General features: G+C 43.1%; 1 protein-coding gene across 1 annotated transcript in view; it reads left to right on the top strand.

Moving 5' to 3' along the window:
* The window catches only part of ppargc1b (peroxisome proliferator-activated receptor gamma, coactivator 1 beta), an 80,528-nt gene that overhangs the window by 13,987 nt on the left and 44,041 nt on the right, over positions 1-22,500 (top strand). The gene's annotated exons all lie outside the window — the stretch shown is intronic.

Consider the following 22,500-nt stretch of genomic DNA (forward strand, 5'->3'; position numbering starts at 1 on the left):
TGATGTGAGGAAACTCTTCCCTGGATGAACGCTGTTGGTTGTCATAACCTGATAGTTCCTTCATGTCACAGTTAGTTATTGATTGATCATGTAGCCAGTTAGTGTTAGCTGATAGTAGTCTCAGTGTTTTTCCTGTACGACACACACACACACACACACACACACACACACACGCACACAGAAACCCACCTGCCAATTACAGCGCTACTGTGTGTGTGTATGTGATGTGTGCTGTGTTCAAGCCCTAAGCCTTTCTCTGTCTGTCTTGCCCTACACACCTCTCTTTCCTGTCATTGCACACCTTTCAGTATCCCTGTCTTACTGCACACACACACACACACACACACACACACACACACACACACACACACACACCTCCTGTGTTTCTCTCTCATGCTTCATGCTTTTCCCTTAGCTCTGCTCGGCTTTGTGCTTTTCTCAGCAGCGCCTGACCTCATTTCAACCCTCTCCTTCCCTTTATTTCTCTCACTCTTTTCACTTTTCATTTAATCTCTCTCCCATTTACTCTTTGGCAATGTCTCTCTCTCTCCCCCTCTTTTCTCTCTTCCTCTCCATTTACTGTATTCATTGCTTTCACTCTTTTCTCTCTGTCTGATTTGTTTTCGTTCTTTTTGATGTCAGCATTGCTCTCTCTCTCTCTCTCTGGCTGCATTTCACTTGAATATCATTCGACCAATAGTTTGGAGCTGTCTGGTTTGACATATCAGTTTACTGGGACAACACACACACACACACACACACACACACAGTGACAAGTACAAGTTACCATAAGTGAGTGATGGATGTTTTGTCAATCAAATCTGGGATCTAGTTTGACAGCACACACTCCCACAGCACAAACACTGTCAGAGGCAGGCTGATAGCCAATTGACACAGCATGAAATACAGAGAGAGAGAGAGAGAGAGAGAGTCTGGGAGACTTCATGGTCTGATAGCTTATCGATTCCTCTGCAGGTGATTTCAGGAGGAAGACGATTGGGGGAGGAAGAGAGAAAGTAGACAAAAGAGACAGACAGGTGAGGAGAGTGAGTCAGGCAGAGGAAAGCAGATGTCGAAAGAGTCTACTTCTGAGATACAGTATGATTTTGAAAAAGAGAGGCAAAGACCTCTGACCTCTGACCTCCCTGCTGTCAGCTGCATGTAGATGTTCTTCAATTGCCTTTCTTGAATTGAAGCGTATTCAGCGGTCAAATAAAATAAAATAAAAAAGTTTTTATCACACAGAAAAGGACCAAAATTGTTGTTTTAAAGGACTGAAAGGATGTAGAATAAATAACTAAGGGTTGTATAACTCTGGTTATTCCACGAGTGGAAACCAAGCTAATCAGTAAGCCTTAGAAAAGCAACTTTTTGCCCTGTAGTCGACGTCCACGGCTGAAAAGTAGCCATTTATGGCTGTGGTTTCTCCTGCAATTTTAACTAGGCTAATTAGTAAGCCTTGGAAAGCCCTTTATGGCCATTTTAGTGGGTAGCAGGGTGAAGAACAGCTCTGCAAAGCTTTGTCTTCTCCTGCAGAGCAAAGCAGGCTAATAAGGACGTGTTTGCTAGCAGTTTATAGCTCTGCAGTTGATATTCATGCTAACAAGGAAGCATCGGATAGCTCTATTTTATCGTGACACACCAAGGCCAGTTAGTGTGCCTTCATAGCCCTGTATGGCCTTGGTAGCCCCTGTCTTGCAAACCAGAGTTAATTAGCCTGAGATTGATCTTTAGGTGTATTCTAATGAGTAAGCTAGCCTGAAAAACACAGGCCACCGAGTACATCTTGGTTGGTCCCATGTGGCTCTGCAGTGGAAATCGGTCTAAAGGGAAGTCTTGTATAGCCTCCATTTAAAATGTAGTTAAATGAGTGAGCCTTGTTTGGCCCCCCTTGGCCCTGCAGTACAAATCATGCTAGTTGGAAGGCCCTGTTTAGACCTGGTTTGGCCCTGTGTCAGAACACTGGGTAATGCTATTTGATACTCAGGTCAGAGCCAGGACTGCCTTCTCTCTTTTGTGGCTTTTATGTGTGTTTGGGTGGTGTTACTGCCATATTGTCTGGTAATGTAGTGGACCGCCTACTAGGAAGACTGAATGATTACCCTGTGTGTGTGTGTGTGTGTGTGTGTGTGTGTGTGTGTGGGTGTGTGTAGGTGTATGTGTGTATGTCCTGGTCTCATTAGAATTGCGGCCTTGGTCCGGTTCATTAGTCCCGTTGCCAGCAGCTGAATGAGGAGCTGAACACCTCGGAAACCAGCAGAGAAAAGCTTTCTAGAGCTTTCTGTGCTCCTTCACACTCTGGCCGTGTTCTTGTATCGCGGCCACCAGCGTAACAGGAAGACACACCGCCAATACAGATTTTCAGCTGTCCTGGCAAACCAGCAGTTCATTGTGTGCAGGGATGCTTATATGCTGATTGCGTTGTCGTCGTCTGGATGTAGTCATTTTAGCATGCAGAGGTGTACAACAGGAGAATAGAGAGCTCTTAAGTGATGTAATGCCCCCTCTGGCAGCCATATTGGAGGTCCGCAGCTCTTCAGGAGTGGCAGTGAAGTGCTGATTGTTTCTGACTTGAGCATCTCAGCAGAACTGAGTGGAAAATTTGTGCTGTTTGTGGGGGGGGGGCATCTGGAAAAAAAATGATATGTGAAAGAAATCTACTTTATCAGGCACTTTTATTTATGATGTCACTAAATGGATCACCTGAACAGTCTTTTAAGCCGTCTCGTGTCTTCCAGCCTGGTTTAAAGATCTTTTGACCATCCGAAGGGAAATCTGAGGATCTGACTTAACAGGACAGAAAAAGAAGACAAGCATCACAAACCAAAAGATTGGGATTTAATTATTTTGACAGTATTCCCAAGCAGCCAATTCTCTGCCTGATCTGGTGATAAAGTCAGACACGGCTTCTCAAAGATTAGAGACAAACGCCTCTGTGGGCTGCTGTCAGGAAGGTTGCCAGTGGTAACAAGGCTTGAGCTGCCGTCAAGGTAAAAGTGCAGTAACATAATTCTCTATCTCAAATCTTAAATCCTTCAGGACACTAATGTTCACGAGTGAATATAATAACATTTTCTGGTAAAATAATGGGAAAGTCTCATTTTAGCTGCAGCCTATGAGAAAATACAGCAGTGTCTCCGAGTAGTACTGTAGTAATACTTCACTGCTGTATGCGGTTGTGTAGTAATCCTGCTAGGTTGATGATTGACTGGAAGCAAATCTGCCTGTTTCCTCTCATATGGAAAGAAATGTCAAGACTGCTGAGATGACTAACACTTGCATAAGAACATCCTACACACACACACACACACACACACACACACACACTCGCACACTTTACAGCTCGTCAAACACCCACAAATTTGCAAATTCACAGAGTGACAGTGTGTGCGTCCATAATTTATCTTCTTTTTCATGGAGTGTGTCTCCTCGAGTGAGAGAGAGAGAGAGATTCAGAAGTGTGTGTGTGTGTGTGTGTGTGTGTGTGTGTGTGTGTGTGTGTGTGTGAAACTGAGCAGTTGCAACATCGTTCCTAGTTAGAAAAAGTCTCCTTTATAAAGTTAGATATCTAACTGCTTTCCCTTTGAACCTCAGCTGTTGCTTGCACACACACACACACACTTTGAGGGTAAGACACACATAAAACTCACTCCTCTCTGGCACACACACCACGATTTGTGTGCGTGTGTGTGTGTATATAAAAGAATGAAGGTAGCATAGTAATAGAATGAGGTGGTGGCGTGAAGGTCGTTCTGCCACTATAAACATGGTCTCACACACACACACATGCACTAACACACAAGGTCTCACATCAGCTGTCTGTCCCACCCTGTGTGTTATTTACTGCGACATTTTCAGTGTGTGTGCGTGTGTGTGTGTGTGTGTGTGTGTGTGTGTGAAGGCCAGTTCCAGCCTGCCAGGTGAAAGATTTGCTGCAGACACGGTGACAACGAGGGACATTTACCAAAGCAGCTGCTACCTGAGAGAAGAGAGAAAAAAAGGGATAAAGGATATTTTGCTCATGAAGCTGTTGGAACATGATTTTCTAACATGAACATGACATGAGTGTTGAATTCATGCTGAAACAAGATTAATAATTAAAGTCATTTATTGAGCTGAAATGACAATGTCACTGGTTTTAACTTCTTAAATGTAAGGATGACCTGCTTTATACCACCTTAAATTTAACATCTTTGGGTTTTGGACTGTTAAAGGGGGTCCTCTTGGCCTCTGATGGACATTTTTCTCTGTCTTGCGTCATTTTATCGTCCAAACAATTAGACAAATGGAAAACAATTGACATGTTAGTCAACAGTGAAAGTGGCTGCAGCCCTATATGAAATTAGATTTTTATTATATATCATATGTGTTTCAGCTGCATAATAAAACAATAATACCATGGCAATTTATTGTAATACATATAATTGTCAGAGAAAAGGTGAAATGACCAGATGCAGAACAAAGATTTGTGAGTGAGTGAGTGTGTGTGTGTGTGTGTGTATTTGTGTGTGTCTATGTTGTTTGTGTAGACAAACCAAGCCATGCTGGCAAAACAAAAGAGGACATTGTGTCTGTGTGTGTGTGTGTGCGCTCACAGGCTGTGTATATACAGCATTTAGCATGCTCTGCCTTTTTGTGTGTATGTGTGTTTCACTGTGTTTTTTTTGGGGGGGGGGGGCAGCCAGAACATAATGGCAAAATAAAAGTGCGTGTGTGTGTGTGTGTGTGTGTGTGTGTGTGTGTGTGTGATGTAGAGAGGAAGCAGATCTTTTGATGGGACAGCTGGGAAGTTCAAAGCCTGCGCGGCTTCACTTCTGATGATGAACACACACTTACAAACACACACACACACACATATTCTGGTTTCTGTACTTGGCACAGCTGCAGTGACACACACACACACACACACACTCTCACACAAACACACACACACCTCTCAGAAGCAGGTTCACTTTCTGCAGAGCTGTACAGTATTTAGAGATAAACCAGGAGGTCAGAGGTTGTAGTACAAAGTCTATGTCCCTCTGTCTTTGTGTCTCTCTCTTTCTTTTCTACCTAATATGGCTCTGCTGCTGCATGAGTCTCTCCGTCACGTGCGTTGCGGTCCAACGGGGAGGCCACACACACACTCTTTCACACACAAACACAGAGTTCGCTGTCAGATGTCTCACACACTGTGATTCTTGTTACTCCGGGGGTTTCTGCAGTGTGTTTAAAACTGTTAGTTTGGTTGTGTGTTTTTGTGTGAGTGAGTGTGTATTTCCTCTCCTTCCCTTCATCTCCACCTGTCCTCCTCTCCTTGTTTTCCTCCATCCTTGCTTCTCTCCTCCACTCCCCCTTTTCTCCCTTCTTTAGTGTTATTTCCTCTCTGTTTTCTCCTTTAGCCCTGCCACCCCTCCTATAGATGCTCATTATTCTCCTCCTTATCTATTTGTCCTCAAACCCTCTTGTTTTCTCCCCTCGCCTCCTTTCCTTCCTCCTTTTCTTTTGATTGCTTCTCCTCTGCTGCATTTTCTTATGTCAGCATGTGATTTCTTGCTTCTGTGGGTTGTTTTCAGACATTTTGTTTAACTGGGAGCATTTCAAGCTCTCTTTTATTAGTTTGTGTGTATGCATGTGTGTGTTAGGGCAGACTGCTGTTGTGTTTTGGAGGCAAATCTCATACATTTAACCATCTGTGAGATCAGTGAAATGGGTCTTTTTTTTTTTGCTTCTGCAGCTATAAAAGCCCCTTTGGACTGTGAACATACTGTTGAAACTTTAGAAAAGAAAAAAAACTTCCAATAGGAAACGGAGCCATTTTCTATTTCTAATCTATTTCTATGCTGTTTTGTACAAAAAAAACAGTCCCCTGGTTATTTCACTGTTTAATGACATTTCAGAAGTTGGATTGAAACACAGCAGTGTGTTGGACTGGAACTTCCAGAGCAGTGCAACTGGTTGTACTGGACTAATTCTGGGTGTGTTAAGCCATTAAGCCCTGGTTATCTCCTCACATTTGGCTAAGCAGCCTAGTCTGCTTGCTAATGTCTGGACTTCTGCAGGTGCAATGTAGAAGTAGTGTGGACGGCCCAGTGTGGAGTCCACAGAAACACTGCTTCTGATGTTCAGTGGATTGATGGATCTTTCTTCCTTTCTTATTATTATGTTAATGCTGAGCTCAAACCTTTTAAAACGTTTTTTTCAGACATTGTGTTGCAAGCACAGACTGGAATTGGAGACTAATTGCGGTGCTAAATTGGTGAAAAATGACAAGAAATGAAATCACCCTCTTGTCAGAAAGTACAGTAAGGTGTGCAGGATCAAATCAAACATGTTATTTGAAAGACCTCTAACAAAAAGCTAAAAGCAACAGGGAAAGAGACAATGAATAAATGATGACGAAGTATAGACAAAGACGACGTTAAAGAAGTAAAATGAAGAGTTGAAAAGGGCAAAGAGAGGACAGCGGTAGATGGAGGATCAAGAGAGATGATGAAGCTCTTCAGTTTAATTGAAAACCGAGAGAGTAAAAGATGAAGAGACAGAAAAAGAAGGAAATTGAGAGAGAAAAGGAGGAAAGGCTACAGAGAGAGAGAGAGAGAGAGGTTCAGCAACATTTCTCATCTCTGCAAGGAGACAACCTAAAATGTCACAGAATTGGAGGAGAATATTGAGGAGATTCACAAACACACAATATGAATTTGTGCTCTAATCAGGTCTGTGTTGAACATAACTTTTCAGCTTGTCTAATATACCGCACGTGTGTGTTTAATGCAGGTTGTAGTTTATCGCCGTGTCTGTGCATGTGTGTGTGTGTGTGTGTGTGTGTGTGTGTGTGTGTGTGAGCTGCCTCTGCGATGATGTGGCACCCCGGCATTCCTCACTCCGCTCAAGGACAGTCGCTGATTGCACTGGCCACCCTCCACTGCCTCCGTGTGTTTGTTTGTGTGTGTGTGTGTGTGAGTGAGTGAGTGATTGTGTGACAAGGTTTTTGTGTGTGTGTGCATGTATAAGTGATTGTGTGTCTGTGCATGAAGACGCAGTGTGTTTGTTACCAACTGCCACGCATGCACATGGGTTTGTGTGTGTGTGTGTGTGTGTGTGTGTTGGCGTCCTTGTATATTTGTTTATGTGTGTGTGAAGCGGTGACAGGTTGCCGGTGGTGAGAGGTGACTATGTGGGGGACTCAGGTGGGGGGGTTCACAGATATACGAGCAGATCACTCACTTGATACAGTGTGTGTGTGTGTGTGTGTGTGTGTGTGTGTGTGTGTGTATGTATGTTGAAGACACACAACTCGCATCATAGCCGGGGTGGGAGGTCTGATACTTGATCATGGCAGCAACTGATACGCCGCTTACTGTCAGCCTGCGTGGGTCTGTGCATGTGTGTGTGTGTGTGTGTGTGTGTGTTTCCGTCATGCTTGTGCTTCCATGCATGTCTGCATGTTGTGGGAATCCTGCGCTCAGTCTGGCCTGCAGGTTAACACGTTAAGCACAGAGCTGCTTACTGCTCAGTCTAACATTAGCTTGCATCATGTAACCCCCGTGTGGACGCTGCACAGGTGTGACCTCCATTCTCTCTGTCTTCGCTACAGGAGCCACCATATTGGAGGTCCTGTAGCTGCTCTGTGAACAAGCCTTAAACTCCCACCCCCTGGGTGTTTGTATCAGGATTACATCAGTACCAGGATGTTCCTTTTTAAAAAAATTAATCTAATATATTGATACATATAGCACGAGTTTTCAATCACACGTGATGAAGCTGAGTGGGACGCATGACTGACTCTTGGCAGTTTTCCACAAATCTTTAAGGCATCTAGTGGATTAATTTCCAAAGTGTTACCTTTTCATTCGGAGGCATAAATCATAACCTATAAAAGACTATAAAATCTGTATAAGCATGTCGTCAGTCAACCTAGCAGTTAGGTTCTATATAGAATATTATCCAAGGACTGCGGCCTGACAATATTTCCAAAATGGCTTTATAGTGTCGTCTTAGCCGTATTTTGTCTATATTATCTGCTTGAGCTCCTACAACAATCTTTTAGACTATTTTTTGTTTGTTTTTACCTTTACCAGTCCGTACCTCCTTTTTTTATACGTGGCTTTGACTGTGTTCTGACTTTGTTGCCTGTTTATCTCAATGCTGCTCTCCTGGCAGGTCTCCCTTGAAAAAAGTCCTTCTTGATCTCTGCAGGGCTAACCTTTTTGAAAGTATGGTTAACCAAGAACACAGCGTTAGCTTTGCCCTGACAAAAATCTTTAGCAGGAGCTGCCAGTTCTTCTAAAATTACCAGTGGACCATAGTCATCCCAGTCCACATCTGAATGGGGGAAATGCATTAGACGCCATTGACCGCGTGTCATTAAGTCTGACTGACGTGCCCTTTAGCAAGGCGCTTACTGACCAACTGCTTCATACCTGCAGCAGTACATGACGGTGCTGTGTGTTCCCGCAGAGGTTTTACAACAGGTATTTTTGTCCTGCAGCCATAAATATCTGCGTTTTTAGTCATCTTGCCTGCTTCTAAGAAGCGTTAGAAGAGGTCAGAGGTCAAGGCTCCGTACATTCTGGTCACGCAGACCTTCATGCCTGCGTGCTCTTGACCACCGTTTGTGTTGCATGCAACTGGCTCAGCATTAAAAGCTACTCTAACTAGCTGTGTTAATGCCTAGTCATGCTTTTATTTTTCCCTTTCCTTGCGTTTCTGTATGCATGTGACGACTTGTGTAGGCACTCCTGGGTATTTATATGTATATGTGAGTGTGTGTGTGAGAGTGTGTGTGTGTGTGTTTCTGTCCACCTGGCTGTCCTGACAGTGATGGATAGGACTGGCTGCAGAGCAAGGGCTGCATCTGCTGTCACCTCTCTGCACGCACACACACACACACACACACACACACACACTTGCATACAAACATGAAAGCAAACTCGCAACAACATATTTATAGCTGTGTGTGTGTGTGCATGCATGTATTTAAGTGTGCACGTGACTAAAATACCCTTTTCTATTTCGGCGTGGGAGAACTTGGTGGGCCTGGAGGACGTGCCTTAAAAGCTTCCGTTATTTGCATGCTTGTGAGCTCACTGTCTGACCGTGTGTGTGTGTGTGTGTGTGTGTGTGTGTGTGTGTGTGTGCATGTGAGGCCTGTGCCAGAGGACAAAGTGTTCTTGTGATGAAACCTGATCAGAGGCGCTTGAAGAAAAGTGAAAGCGGTCAAACTCTTGCGTTATTTTCTTCTGACTCAAAGTTGTTTCACTCATTTGTGTTTCACTGGACGCCCACTCGACCTCTGCGCAGCACCCATCACCTTTAGACTCAAAGTCCGTATTGAGCAACCTGATGGTGTGTGTTGTTGCTGCAAGAGAGGTCAGCATCTCTGATTGGCCAGTATGTCAGCCCAGGATTCCCGGAGGCCACCACGCAGGCTGCTCCTGAAGTTCTCACGTTGATTTCCTTTTTGGAGTCAGAGGGCGATCTCAGGCTGTAAGAAAATGTAAGAGAACGCTGTCAGGATGCTTTAAGCCTCGCACATCTTAATGTTGTTGTTGATCTCAGAAACTGAAGCTCATTTCGCTGCTGCATAAGAGCAGGAACTAAATGTCTGATTAAAGTGGGCTCGGCTGAAATTGGATCTTAAAAGAGCATATTGTTGTCATTTAGAGTTACTGCCCATTTAATTCTCTCTACATCTAGTTTGCATTTTGTTCCGTCATTATGCAGCACTTTACTTATGTAATTGGATTTGTTTAATTCTATCTTAAGGTGATGTTCAGATGCAACAACTGGCATTCGTCACTTTCAGGGACTGTATTTGATGGACTGAGTTGCAATCCTTTAATGCACTGGCTTCCATCAATCTATTTCATACATAAACACCAAAGTGTCATTGAAATACATGAGATTTTACACAGTTGTTTTTATTGCTTGTAAATGCAAAGTTGAAACACATTTTTTGCAATAAAGACACCCTAAATATAGACTTTTATTGTCACGTTGTTAGCTGTATTTGCCATTAAGGGAGGTTTGTATTGTCAGTCTACATTACGGGTATCGTAGCGCCACACTGGGCTGTTACTGTAGGTTAGCCTTGTGTCTATCTGGGCCAAGCACAGTGTTCTGAGCCCTGGGGAAGAGAAACACTTTCTTAGCCATCAGACCTCGGGAAAAAATAGAGCCTCAAAGAAAATGGTTTCAGATAATGGCTGTAATGCACATGATGTGCTCTGGGTTTAGACTTGAAGTAACTGCATGTTTGGAAACTCCCTCTCTTGACTAAAAACACCTAAGCATCTTCTACAAGTTGTGCTAAATCAGGTACACTTTAGTGGGATATTGAGGTATACTTTTGACACACCAGGCCACATACACAAACGTATGGCGTCTGTACTGGCAGCCGCTCAGCTATCATGAAGTAAGTAAATCCTAAATCAATAAAACATCCCCCAAACAACAGTAATGGTTGTTTAAAATGACATAATTGTGCAAGTAATCCTTATTTTAGATCTTCCCTGACCAGATATCCATGAATAGCTCTATTGAAGTGAGGAAACACTGATGATAAAAATAAATGAAAAGCATGATGTTTCAAGCAAGCAAATCAAACTAAATCAGAGAGAGAGGATAGATACGCTTTTGCAAGGTAATTAAAGTGAACAATGTTAAATATTGAGGGATATAACCCATAACATGTATTAAATCCACCCATTACAAATGAATTAAAACAAATTAATTTAATTACAGTGGATTTTAAGTTTAATGGCCCATGAGAGTCTGAATGCGGTTTTAGAAGTGTTACCAAACTTACAATAGGGAAACCACTGTTAACTTGCAACTGAAAATAGTCACACATGGAGCCAAACTAATCAACATTACACATTTGTGACTCCAAATGTTGTTGATAGGCAAGAGTTTGAATCATTTTAGCTTTGATAGGCAGAAATCACCATTAGATGACGTAAAACATGCTCATGCTAACCGGGTTGCTTGGTTTGTGTTGCTTTTGACTAAAAGAGAGTGATAAATGGTCTCCCTGTCTGTCGCAAAGCACTCTATGACTATGAATTCACATAGATTTTAGATTTAGCTCCTGTGGGCAGCAGAATGACCGTACCTGACATGGAATATAATTTAGACAAATTTCATTAATCTTCTTGTGGATCATTTACCTGATATGAGCCATTCTTCTTTGCTACATCCTCACACTGTCACGTGATTAGTATTGGTTTTAGCGATGGCCTTCAAAACCCATATAGGTGGAAACCCTGGTGTAGATAACTAGCTGCTCCTCCATGGATGTCAAGTCTATAAATAAAAGAGAGACAGGGAGAGGAGGGGTTGCACAGCTTCAAGCTGAATTCAATAATTCTCTGACATGTCTTGTGTAGTTCTGATACTTTTACACTTACAGGTACTGCAGGCAGCACTACAGAGAGGGAAGGGAGAAAGGACTGACAGAGCCGGCTGCATGCTATATTTATAGCTGCACTGTTTCCATGCTACACTCTCACATGTTGTACTGCATAGCAGCATATGCTGCATACACCGTCACTGCGTGTCCTTCAGACAGGGAGCTGTGTGACCTTCATGACTGCTGCATATCAGCAGATATGGACAGAGAGGAGGGGGGAGGAGGAGACGGGGTGACTTAGGGAAAGGGGGACAGAGGAGGAAATGAGAGCAAAGGGGAGAGAGGTGGGAAGGAGATGAGAAGAGGGGAGGGGGGGTGGAGAGGATGGAGAAAGGAGAAGAGAAGGAGGTTAAAAAGGCGACATCATTTAGAAATGTGATAACATTTCTTCTCTTGACAGACATTCGTGGTGTTGCACTCTGTTGTTCACATGAAAAGTGACAGAAATAACTTGTAAAGAATGAAAAAGGAGAGCGGAGAGAAGTTCAGTCCCTTTTTCGGGAAAGTTACAGAAATGGTTGGACACAGCCCTCCACTAATCTGATGTTGACGGAGGTAAAAGGAGAAGCAGAGTGGAGGTTACGCCGAGTGACAAGATGAAAGAAAAGAGGAAAGGAAGAAGAATTAGGATGGTAGGAAGGAGGAGAAAGAGCTGGGCTGAAGGAGAGGAAACAGGATGCAAAAGAAGAAAGGAGATGCGATAAAAGAGGAGGAAGAAGAAGAGAGGAAGAGGAGAAGGTAAGAGAAAAGAAAGGAGTAGAGGAAAGAAGAGGAATGTGGGGGGGTGGGGGGTGGACACTTAATGCATTTACTTCTTCTTTAGACAGAGCAGTAGTTGTGAAAGTCTGCCTCAGTGCATTTGAATGCAGACTGAGCTCACTTTTTGTCGAACAGTTGGCCTCACAAACCCCCCCCCCCCCCCCCTCTCTCTCTCTCCCTCCCTCCCTCCCTCTCTTTCACATGTTGAGTCCCCATGTGGTGGCCTGAGGCGAGATCATGTGTGTGTGTATGTTCACGTATGAGTGTGTATTGTGGGTCATTTTAGGACAACACAGCCTGCCAGTGTCATCCTCTTCTTCTTCTTCTTCTTCGTCACTTTGGCTGCTGAAATAAAAGACGATTCACAGATTTGAATGAGAGGAGAGATAATTAATAGTGTTTATGTGTGTGTGTGTGTGTGTGTGTGTGGACCAACTCTGCAATGCTGACCGTCTCCAAGGAGATGCAGGAGACAAGGGAAGCAGCCAGCATGGTGTAGTAAACCCAAGAAATGTCACTCTGTGTTTCGCAATGCAAGAGTGTGTGTGTGTGTGTGTGTGTGTGTGTGTGTGTGTGTGTGTGTGTGTGTGTGCGTTTGCTTGCATGGGTGTTAAAGTCAACCGTTTATCTGCTTGTTTGTTGCCTAGCAACTACCTGTATGTGTCTTCCTGGAGAGGTGCTTGATCACAGGTAGCCCAGGTGTGTTTGGGCAAGCGAGGCTTACTAACATGCAAGTGTGTGAGCGAGAGATTATGTTACAGCAGCGTGTTTAACGGTGACATCCTCTCCTTCCTGCTTTGCTTCATTTGTTTGTTACCTTCTTTCTTTTCCTGATCCAGCCATCCTTTTTTTTTTTCTTGCTTGCTTTCATCAACGAACACTTTTATCCCTTCTTCCTTCACCATCTTTCCTTTTCTTTACCTCTCAGCATCCCTTCCTTAGTTCCCTCCTCTTCCCCATCTTGTTTCCTTGTTTCCTTGCTTTTCACTTCTTACTTCTTTCCTTCCATCCTTCATCCATGCAGCTTGCATGGTTTTCTGTTATCCCCCATATTCCTTCTCTCCCTTCCTCGCTTCCTGACTCTCTTCTATTCTGTATTTGGAGGTTTAAATTGAACTTTCACTGAAACCAATGACTAGTTGACTCTGGTCGTAGATTTAGTTTGATATGCTGAAGGTTTTGTATGAGCTGTTGAGTGGATTTGTCAGCACTGAAGTTCAGCATTCAGTAAGTTTGCTTCCTTAAGTTATATCAAAGTTGAACAGTTGAGCAGGTTTTCACATTAAGTCAGAAAGTTTTCCTGAGTACATATTTAACCAACTCTTCAGCCTGAATTAATGGAAGTCTGCTTTGTAATAAAGAAAATTAAATTGAAGCTTATTGGAATATTGATCTTTCTCTCTACACAGAACTCTAAAGGAGAGTCTCTGTCTGTCTGTCTGTCTTTCGACTTTCTTCAGGACCGCTCATCCGACCGACTTCACACTCGGTGGGCGTATTGCTGAGGACTCCTGGGAGTGCAGTGTCGAGTGTGAAGTCGATCGGATGAGCGGTTCAGCACTTCGGGCGGCCCAGCAGTCGGCCCGCTCCGAACGGACACTAGTTATTATACATCATGCAAGTGGATAACAAGCAGAAGTTTACATTTACAAACACATCCCATCAGTGGCGGCGAGTGAAGAGAACTCAGTTACCAATAACCAGTGGTTCAACAGAAGAGGGTCCACTGTACGACACTGCAGCTGATTGGCTTAACAGACTGCAATGATATTTTCTAGATCCTGCTTCTGTTGACAATAATGATAATGATGCTCCATCAGCTCTGCTTATGTTTTATTGTATTTGTATTGGGTTAGACTGGACTCTCCACACACACACACACACACACACACACACACACACACACTGAACTTGATACTACATATTTGCTGGGTGTGACTCTCTTCCTTTCTCTAACGCTGTCGTACTGTCGATCAGTGGCAGCTTGAGTGATGCTTCTACTCTCGCTGAAGTGTGTTTTTAATGTCTCCGCACGCTTCCTCCTAAGATGTTAATGTGCTCTTACCTCATTGTATTGTGTAATAATGGTGCCAGAACCATCTCAAGTAGCTTCCTAAGGTAAAAAAAAAAAGAAACTGAGCGCCTGCCAACAGTCCAGCAGGGATACGGTGAAGTTGCCATGGTAACGCTGGTCCTGCTCAGGTTAATGAAATGTTGATTGCAATCCAAACTCTCATTGTTGTTGCTGCTTGTTCAGATGTTTGTTATTACAATGTTTGATGAACAAATTAAAAAATAGAGACCAGTATGAAAACAAAGGAGGAGAAAACTGGAAAATATCCCTGTATACTGCAAACTCTGGATAATATGTTTTTGTTAGATGCTTTATGCAGCTGGGTACCGCCCTTCACACACACAAACACCATTTATTTTTTTCCCATTTTTTCCCACTTGGTCGATATGCTGTATATGCTGTATAAAAGCAGACCACTCTGAGATGCAGTACGGTCAGCCGGACAGGGGCGCCTGAGTTGCTGTCGGGGTCGTCCCGACAGCAACTCGCCCGTCCTGTTTTTCCTAAAATTCCCATGACAGTCGATTATTTAGCTTGTTGTCTGAAAAACAAAGGTAAGACAAATAGAATGAAAGCGTACATAGATTTCCTCTGCTGCTTACAGTTTACCTGATTGTTTTATATCCCGATAATCAAGCCAAATTAGTAATCAAACAATAGACATTTCCGCTTTAGCTGTCTGAAATACCATAATTAAACTCTGTGTGTGTGTGTGTGTGTGTGTGTGAAGCTGGAGAGAGATGAAGGTTTGTGTTGGCTTCCGGCCAGCAGTGGGAATTACAGGTTATTTGTCAGAATAATGCTGTTAGTTGACTGGAGGAGTGTGTGAAGCGGCAGAGTTGGATGACTTTGAGTTGTATTTTTGGAGCTTTGTAAATTATGTGTGTGTGTGTGTGTGTGTGTGTGTGTGTGTGTGTGTGTGTGTTTACATAACACTGCCAGAAATAATTGTACACATTGTACCATTTTGTCACAGTGGATCTCTGTGTACTGTAGATCTCTAATACTTGTGTTTCTGACACTCCTTGTAGACCTTCTCATCATAATCAAGTTACTTCAAAGTACCTCAAAGGTTTCCTTGCTGGCTTTGTGGAGATATCCGGATGTAAACAAACTATCCTGGTTAAATAAAGGTTAAACTTTACCTGTAACACCACATATTTATATGTGTGCTTGCATGTTGTTGTGATAACCAAACAGAGTCTCCTCTGATAAGCTGATTTTGCCAGTAGAATCATCATTTTAGAGCAGTAGTGCACCAATAATCACGTCAAAGTCTTTGTCAACAATGACTACATACCCGCTCATCCTAATTTCAGATGGATCTGTTGCATCGCCAGAATGTGAACTTTTATCCACTTAGCATTTGTAGTTAAGGATTTTTACGGTTTCATAAGACCAAATCTCATTTCTCAACCAGTTGAAGGGCCTGATGTCCTTCAGCTGAAGTTACAACATCCATGTCACCAGTTTGCACTCGTTCCCCATGATATGTTTGTGTGTAGGCCAAATTCACGCAGTCTCATGAATGACCTTGGTGTGCCAGTTGTCAGTGTAATCTCGGATTTGCCAACAGTAATTTACCTCTGCTCAACCTCTATTCCTGCATGTCCCCCTCCCCCCTTTACAGACACACGCCTACACCCTAAAAGCCCTTTTCACCCCTATTTTTTGCTGCGTCTTTAAGCTGCAAATCTCCCACCTCACCCAAACAAGGTCTCGCTCTAATCCCTCTGTATTGACTGGCAGATGCATTCAAGGAGGCACAGTGCACAGCACAGAGGTGATTTTGCCAATAATTGCAGCAAATGCAGTTTGCTCATAATTAAGATTTTTTCTGTCGTCTTTTGCAGAATTGTAGAGTCAGGCTGCAGGTGTTTAAACTCAACAAATTTGGTGTAAAACAAATGAAATGATTAACTAGTTCAAGGTATCCCTCTAGCTAGTCGCCTTGTGAATATGGCTCAGTTAGTCCTGTTGGGCCCTGTTGTATAAAGACAGTTAAATCAATTAGCCTTTGCGAGCTTTGGGTATCCTTGTTGTCCATAACCTTACTAGGCTGTACAGCTAACCTTTGTGTAGCCTTTCGAAGCCCTGCAGTCAGAATCAGGCTAAAGATTAGCCCTGTATAGCCTGGGTAGTGGCCTTTAGCTGGAACCAGGCTAGTTAGTAAGCCTTATTTAGCCTTGTAGACACAACCAGGCTAAAGATTAGCCTTACATAGCTACAGGCTAAAGGGTGTTAGGTCTGTTCCAAAAAAATTAAGAACAAAATGTACCATATGAGTGTGTTTCCTCAGTCTGTTCAGTCTGAGCTTCTGTCAGCCAATCACTCTGCTCGCTGAGAGCAATGTTGCCGGGGGACGTCGCTTGAAAAAGTTGCTGGTGTGCGGTTGCCTTGTGAGCAGATGGCCCAGCCGTCTGTCTCCACATTAGCAAGATACTGATGAGATGAGTCAGTTAACACACACACACACACACACACACTTCCCTTGCTATGTCTGAGTGTGCGTAAGTGTGTGTGTGTGTGTGTGTCTATGTATTCTGTCATGTTCATGTATGAACTGTGTGTCTGCAGGTGTCCCTTACCCCTTGTGTTTGTGTGCATGCACCTACCAGTGTGTGTATGTGTGTGTATTATTGCCTGCATTCTCCTCTGTTCTGCTTCCTCTGAGACAGCAGGGAACATCGCTGACTCACACTATCCACCACGACACACACACACACACACACACACACACACACACACAATAACAGTAATAAGATCGGCTGAAACACAAAAGCTGCCGGGGAATGCAATTGCTTTTTCTGATCGAAAATCAAAGTATTTCTGATTGAAAACTATGTTTTTAGAACACTGAATCAAAAACAATCACTGGAGAGAAAAACACCAGTGTGTGTGTGTGTGTGTGTGTGTGTGTGTGTGTGTGTGTATATGGTGAGAGGTCTAGCCTTGAAAACACACACTTAATGGCAGGATGGGCTAATGTATTCAACTCTTAACACCTGAGTGAGTCTGATGGACAATCCACTGCTCTTATGATGCATTTGGAAGATGTGGGGAAAACAAAAAATATAGCCATGATGGATGGAAAAGCAGAATTTTGAGCAAGAGGAGTGAATCTAAAATTCAACACGCACAGTCAGAGTCGAGATGGGTGTTTGATTCGAACTCCGGGGTGCATCGATTGAGCATGCTCTGTGAGGAGGATTGTGGATTTTGTGGATCACTCTTGAGTTATCCTCAAACAGTTTGGTTTGTTTGCTGTCAGTCATTTTACATTTGTCAGATTTTTGAGTCTGTGTCCGCCTCTATTACGTTAAAAAACAGTATAATAATCTGACACTGTTATCCAATAAGCAGGCAGGCAGGGTTTGCGCTTGTTTATGGTCGCGTCTCTAAAAAAGCTTCATGTTGAAGGTCTTCTTGTATTGGAAGTTCTGTTTGGTCTGGAAGGACAGCACCTTCTGCTCCAGCTCCATACTTAAAGGACGGACATGACTGGCAAATAAGCACATTTCCCCAAATGTATATATATGTAAATGTAAATCCATTTACTCATACTGTATTTTCTGTCTTTTATTCTTCCTTTGTCTTCTCCGATCAGTGGATTTGTGTATAAAGTGCTATATATGTAAAATGCTAGAAAGTCAAACTCTAAATTTTTTACTGTCACAAGTAAAACACACTTAATAAATATATGTTTTAATGCATCCTCACCTAAACTGGCCCTCAATCTGACAGCACAGAGAGTTTCCCTGCTCCTGGAAATAAATCTGAAAGATGTAAGTGCAGCAGAGTCAGAGGTGAGGTGTGTAGTTGCCGCTGACTGCCTGTAATGTTTTATAGTGCTGTTGGTTGTGTTCGTGGGCCCAGACTCCGCTCGCTGTGTCCCATTAAAAAACTATTGCTGTTCATTCTACTGCTGTGTATTTACTGCAAAACTGATTATATCGCTCTGTCCTGCTGCTAGGAATTTCAGAGCAGGGTTATTGTGTGTGTGTGTGTGTGTGTGTGTGTGTGGGAGAGGAATAAGCTGTCAAAATGAACAGGAAAACTTTTTAAGGCTTGGTCATATCACACAGATATAGAAGCACACACACTTCAGAGAATGCTTACCGCACAGAGCTGGCTCAGTGCAGAGTGAATTTGAGATGCATGCGTAGGGCACTGGGACTTATAAGCTTTTTATTGCCTATTTATTAGAAGTTAATACAATACCAGGGAGACATTGAGATAAAGAGAGGAAGATGATGGTCCCGATAAGTAAGAAAATGCCTTTCAGCAACACAGTGGACAAAGTCACTTTATTGCAATAAAAAAAAAAAATGGTTGATGAAGAACTCTTGTGTGTTTTTCCAATTAGAAATGTGCAATTTAACCTCGTTATCAGCTGGCAGCTCCCTGCTCTGAAATGCTCCAATTTGTAGACATTTAATTAAAAATATCAACAGCCTTAATGGTTTTCAAATGGAAAAGAAATGCTGCTGGGTTCAACTGGTGGAGGCTGTTAGTGTGTTTGACCTAAGAATCGCATGACTTCTCTTTGGTCTAACATTCCCATCATATAAAGAAAAGGCCCACACACTGACGGGGAACTAGAGGAGGCTCTTTAGAAAGCAACAACAACAAAAAAATAAATTTATTTCATATCCGAGAGGTGACAAAGTCTTATCATGTTTACCTCTTTCATGTTTTCTGTCCTTACTTTTCACCTTTTGGATGTTAAAAAAAAAAAAAAAAAAAGTAATTTGATCTTTTGTGCATCTAAAGAGCCTCCTGTAGTTCTATATCGGGGCCTTTCTGCTGTATAATGGGGCTGTTTACCTTTGCAACATTAACCTGGTACCACTTTCATATAAGCCTGGAGTCAAGCATGCAAAGCTTTCACTCTAGCTTTGCAAAGAAAGATTTTATTTCCAAAATATCCGTTTTGCTGCAATCCCCTCATGATCCCTGGATGAAGCTGCCCGTGTGAGAAAAGCCACGACGAGGACGTGTGAACGCTCTCTTTGATCTTAGTTTAGCAGGCTGTTAATGTAGGAGTGATTCACGGCCAGAGGTCAGCTCACATCACACCGTCATTCTTCGGTCTGGTGGTGTTCGCAAAGGCGGCACGGGGTGTCTTTTGGGAAAGGTTGAGAGTGAGGCCACGGGTGGGTCAGAGGAGGAACAGCACAGGCCAGGTCAGCTGTTGCAGTAGAGACACTTTAAGGATGATGCTGCTGTTTTTAAAGTTATTATCGGTCTTCTCTTTGTCTGCACACGGTCAGCATAGTGGGAGAACATTTTCCTGGTTTACCAGAAGCTGTTTGTCTCCATGTATTCAGAGGGATAGAATAAAATGTATTTAAATAATTAATCTGGCTGCTTCCATAAACATAAAGCACTTCCCTTCCTGTTCAGTGGGCTCTTTTTCCTGGAAAAGACCTACCAGACACGGAGCTTTCACGGACAGGATATACTGTAGGGTCACTAATGTGCATTGCAGAACATTTAAATGCATTAGAAAGTTGTGGATTATTGTCTTAACAGTACAGAAAAGCAGATTCCGGTTGTATAATGTCTTTTAAATGTGCAGAATCAGCTGTGTGGCGGCAGCTGTAATGGCTGCTGCTGCTTGTCAAAGTGGCCGAGCGTGTGACAGACTGTAATACCGTCTCTTCTGGGCCAAATGGTGTGGTGTTTGTACCTCCTGGAAGTGTGTGTTTGCTTGGGGAAGGTGCTGGAAGCATTTGGTAAAAGTATATGTGGAGGTTTATACTTGTGTACATGAAAAGTGTGTATTCATACTGGAAATGTGTGTTTCAGTGGATTTTGGTGTTAATGTACATTGACTGTTAAAATGTGTCAGTTTGTGTGTTTTTGTCAAAAGTTTGTGTGTTTGTGTTCAGCTGGAAGGGTTTGTTTTTTTTTGGAATCAAACCTGTGACCTTTCTGGTACTGGACAGGTGGTCTGCTGCAATAAAATGAATGGGAGTCAATGGGAGACTAGCACAGCAACCCTTAGGCCTATTTTTAAATGTGTGTGTGTGTGTGTGAATGTATTAGAAAAGGCCGCCGTCACCACTGTGCTCACACACACACACACACACACACACACACACACACACACACACACACAGACACACACCCCAGCCACCCTGTGTAAAGGTCAGAGCTCCACCCCTCCAGGCCACGCTAGAGTTTCAAAACAAACCTACCCCCCTTCCAAACCCCCAGCATTTCCCACTGCCTCATGAGGAGGGGTGTTACAGTGCAGTGACACCCCAAAACTTCACACACACACACACACACACACACACACCTTCAGGCTGGATCTTTGAGGGAACGTTAGATTAGACGAGTTTTGACCTTTTGATCCTTTTTTAAGACCTTTGATCCAGAAGAGCTTCCGAGCCAGAACCTCTCACCTCCCTTTCCTTCCTCCTTTGCACCTTTCCAGCTGTGCGTGAAAGTGTGTGTGTGTGTGTGTGTGTGTGTGTGTGTGTGTGTGTGTGTGTGTGTGTGAGTGTGTCATGAAAAAAAAAGCAGTAATGTAAGATGATGGGTGATTTTAGGAAGGAAGTGTTGGTCAAAGTAGAACTTCTGTTTAGAAGTCTGTCTGCGTCTCTCACGTTGCATCGGAGCATTTCCCTGAGGAGGAATGGAGAGGGGAGAGAGATGACGACTATGGCTGCAAAAATAACTTCCATATTTAGACTCGGAGGAAGAGAGTGACACAGAGACGTACGGTGGAGAGAGAGGAGAGATCCTGTGAGAGACAGATTAAGAGAAGAGCATCATTGGACGTGAGGCTCTTATGCTGTGTGCAGTTTTGGGCTGCAATGGACCAAAGTTGACCAATCTTGAGAAAACAAATCTGTGGTCCTAAATCACCCAAAAACAGTCTGTCCTTTAACAGCAGTCTGGCACGTTCATTGCAGTGTGTAGGGGCCTTTCGTGAAGTGAAGTCAGAGTTATTGAAATCGATTAACGAAGAAAAAAGCCTCTCTTATCTTCCCTCTCTCTTCTCTCTCACCCTCATGATCCTTTACAAAGTTCAGAACCCTAAAGATCCAATAACAGAAATTCCTGGAAAACCGTACATCTTGAATGGTGACCTTAAGCCGAACTAGTGGCTGTAACTTTAAAGTCAACTACTGTTTTACCTGTCCTGGAAAATAACCTTTTCTTGCTCCGTATAACTAATAGCTCATTGGGTTACACTTAAGATTGATCCCTCACTGTCTAATGTTCAGCTCAAGCAGCGTGTTTCAGCAGGAATTACATCATATTAATGAAGTAATAATATCATTTTATGGATCACTTTAAGGACAAATGACCCCCTAAAACAGCTATCAGGGATGTGATTTAGGTTTCTGGCTCCATTTAGCTGCTTGCTGTGTTTCTGGTTGTGACGTCACATCAGGAAATCTCCAGCAGCTACAATTTGAGAATCAAAGACTTCTTTCTAGAGCTGCAAGTTTCATATCAACATGTCCTGCTTGTACAGGAAAGACAACATCAGTCAGTTTGGGGAGTGACAGTCAAAATGCATTCTGAAGAACAACATGGAGCGTAGGTTGAATTGAAAGATAGAGCGTATTAAAATCATGTAAATTACAACAATGTATGACACAAATGAACTCCTGGTAGGAACTGAACACTGAAGGAGATCACAAGTTTAAGAATAGCCTCCTTTCAGTTGGAAATGCTGTAATCCGATTGGTTACTCAGATGAAAAAAGACCCAGCTTCCAGCAGCGGAAGATGGCGGCTGCACTGGTCTAAATGTTTTAAAGTTTCAAAAGTCTGAAGTTTGGAATCACTTTGAGTGTGTTAAAGGCAACTCATGCTGACCATTCTCTGTAGCAGACCATAGGCCTTTTTAGATTGATGAATGAGGTTTTCTTGCCTTCCAGGCAGCCATTACTTTCCATTCATTTCAGTACAGAATAAAAACCAACATGCAGAGACTTGAAACCTGCTTGAAAAAGGTAATCCATCAAAGTGAGCAACGTGTCCTCTTTTATTTCTGTCAAAGTTATTGTTGTGAGGTGATGCAGCGACTATTCTGAAACTTAAGCTGCATTCAGGTGCTTTAAGGAAAGTGGGGAAAAAACATGCATGACTCTCATCCTCCCTTTTCCTTCCATATTGTGTCTCCCTCTCTCTGACTCAGTGTTTCCCCCCCTCTGCCATTCCTTCTCCTTGCACCATTAAGGAGTCGTGACTGGACGGATGGATGAAGGGATGGATGCAGGGATTCACGGGTGGAGGGGTGGGAGGGG

Source organism: Enoplosus armatus, chromosome 10, assembly GCF_043641665.1.
Source record: "Enoplosus armatus isolate fEnoArm2 chromosome 10, fEnoArm2.hap1, whole genome shotgun sequence".
NCBI lineage: Eukaryota > Metazoa > Chordata > Actinopteri > Centrarchiformes > Enoplosidae > Enoplosus > Enoplosus armatus.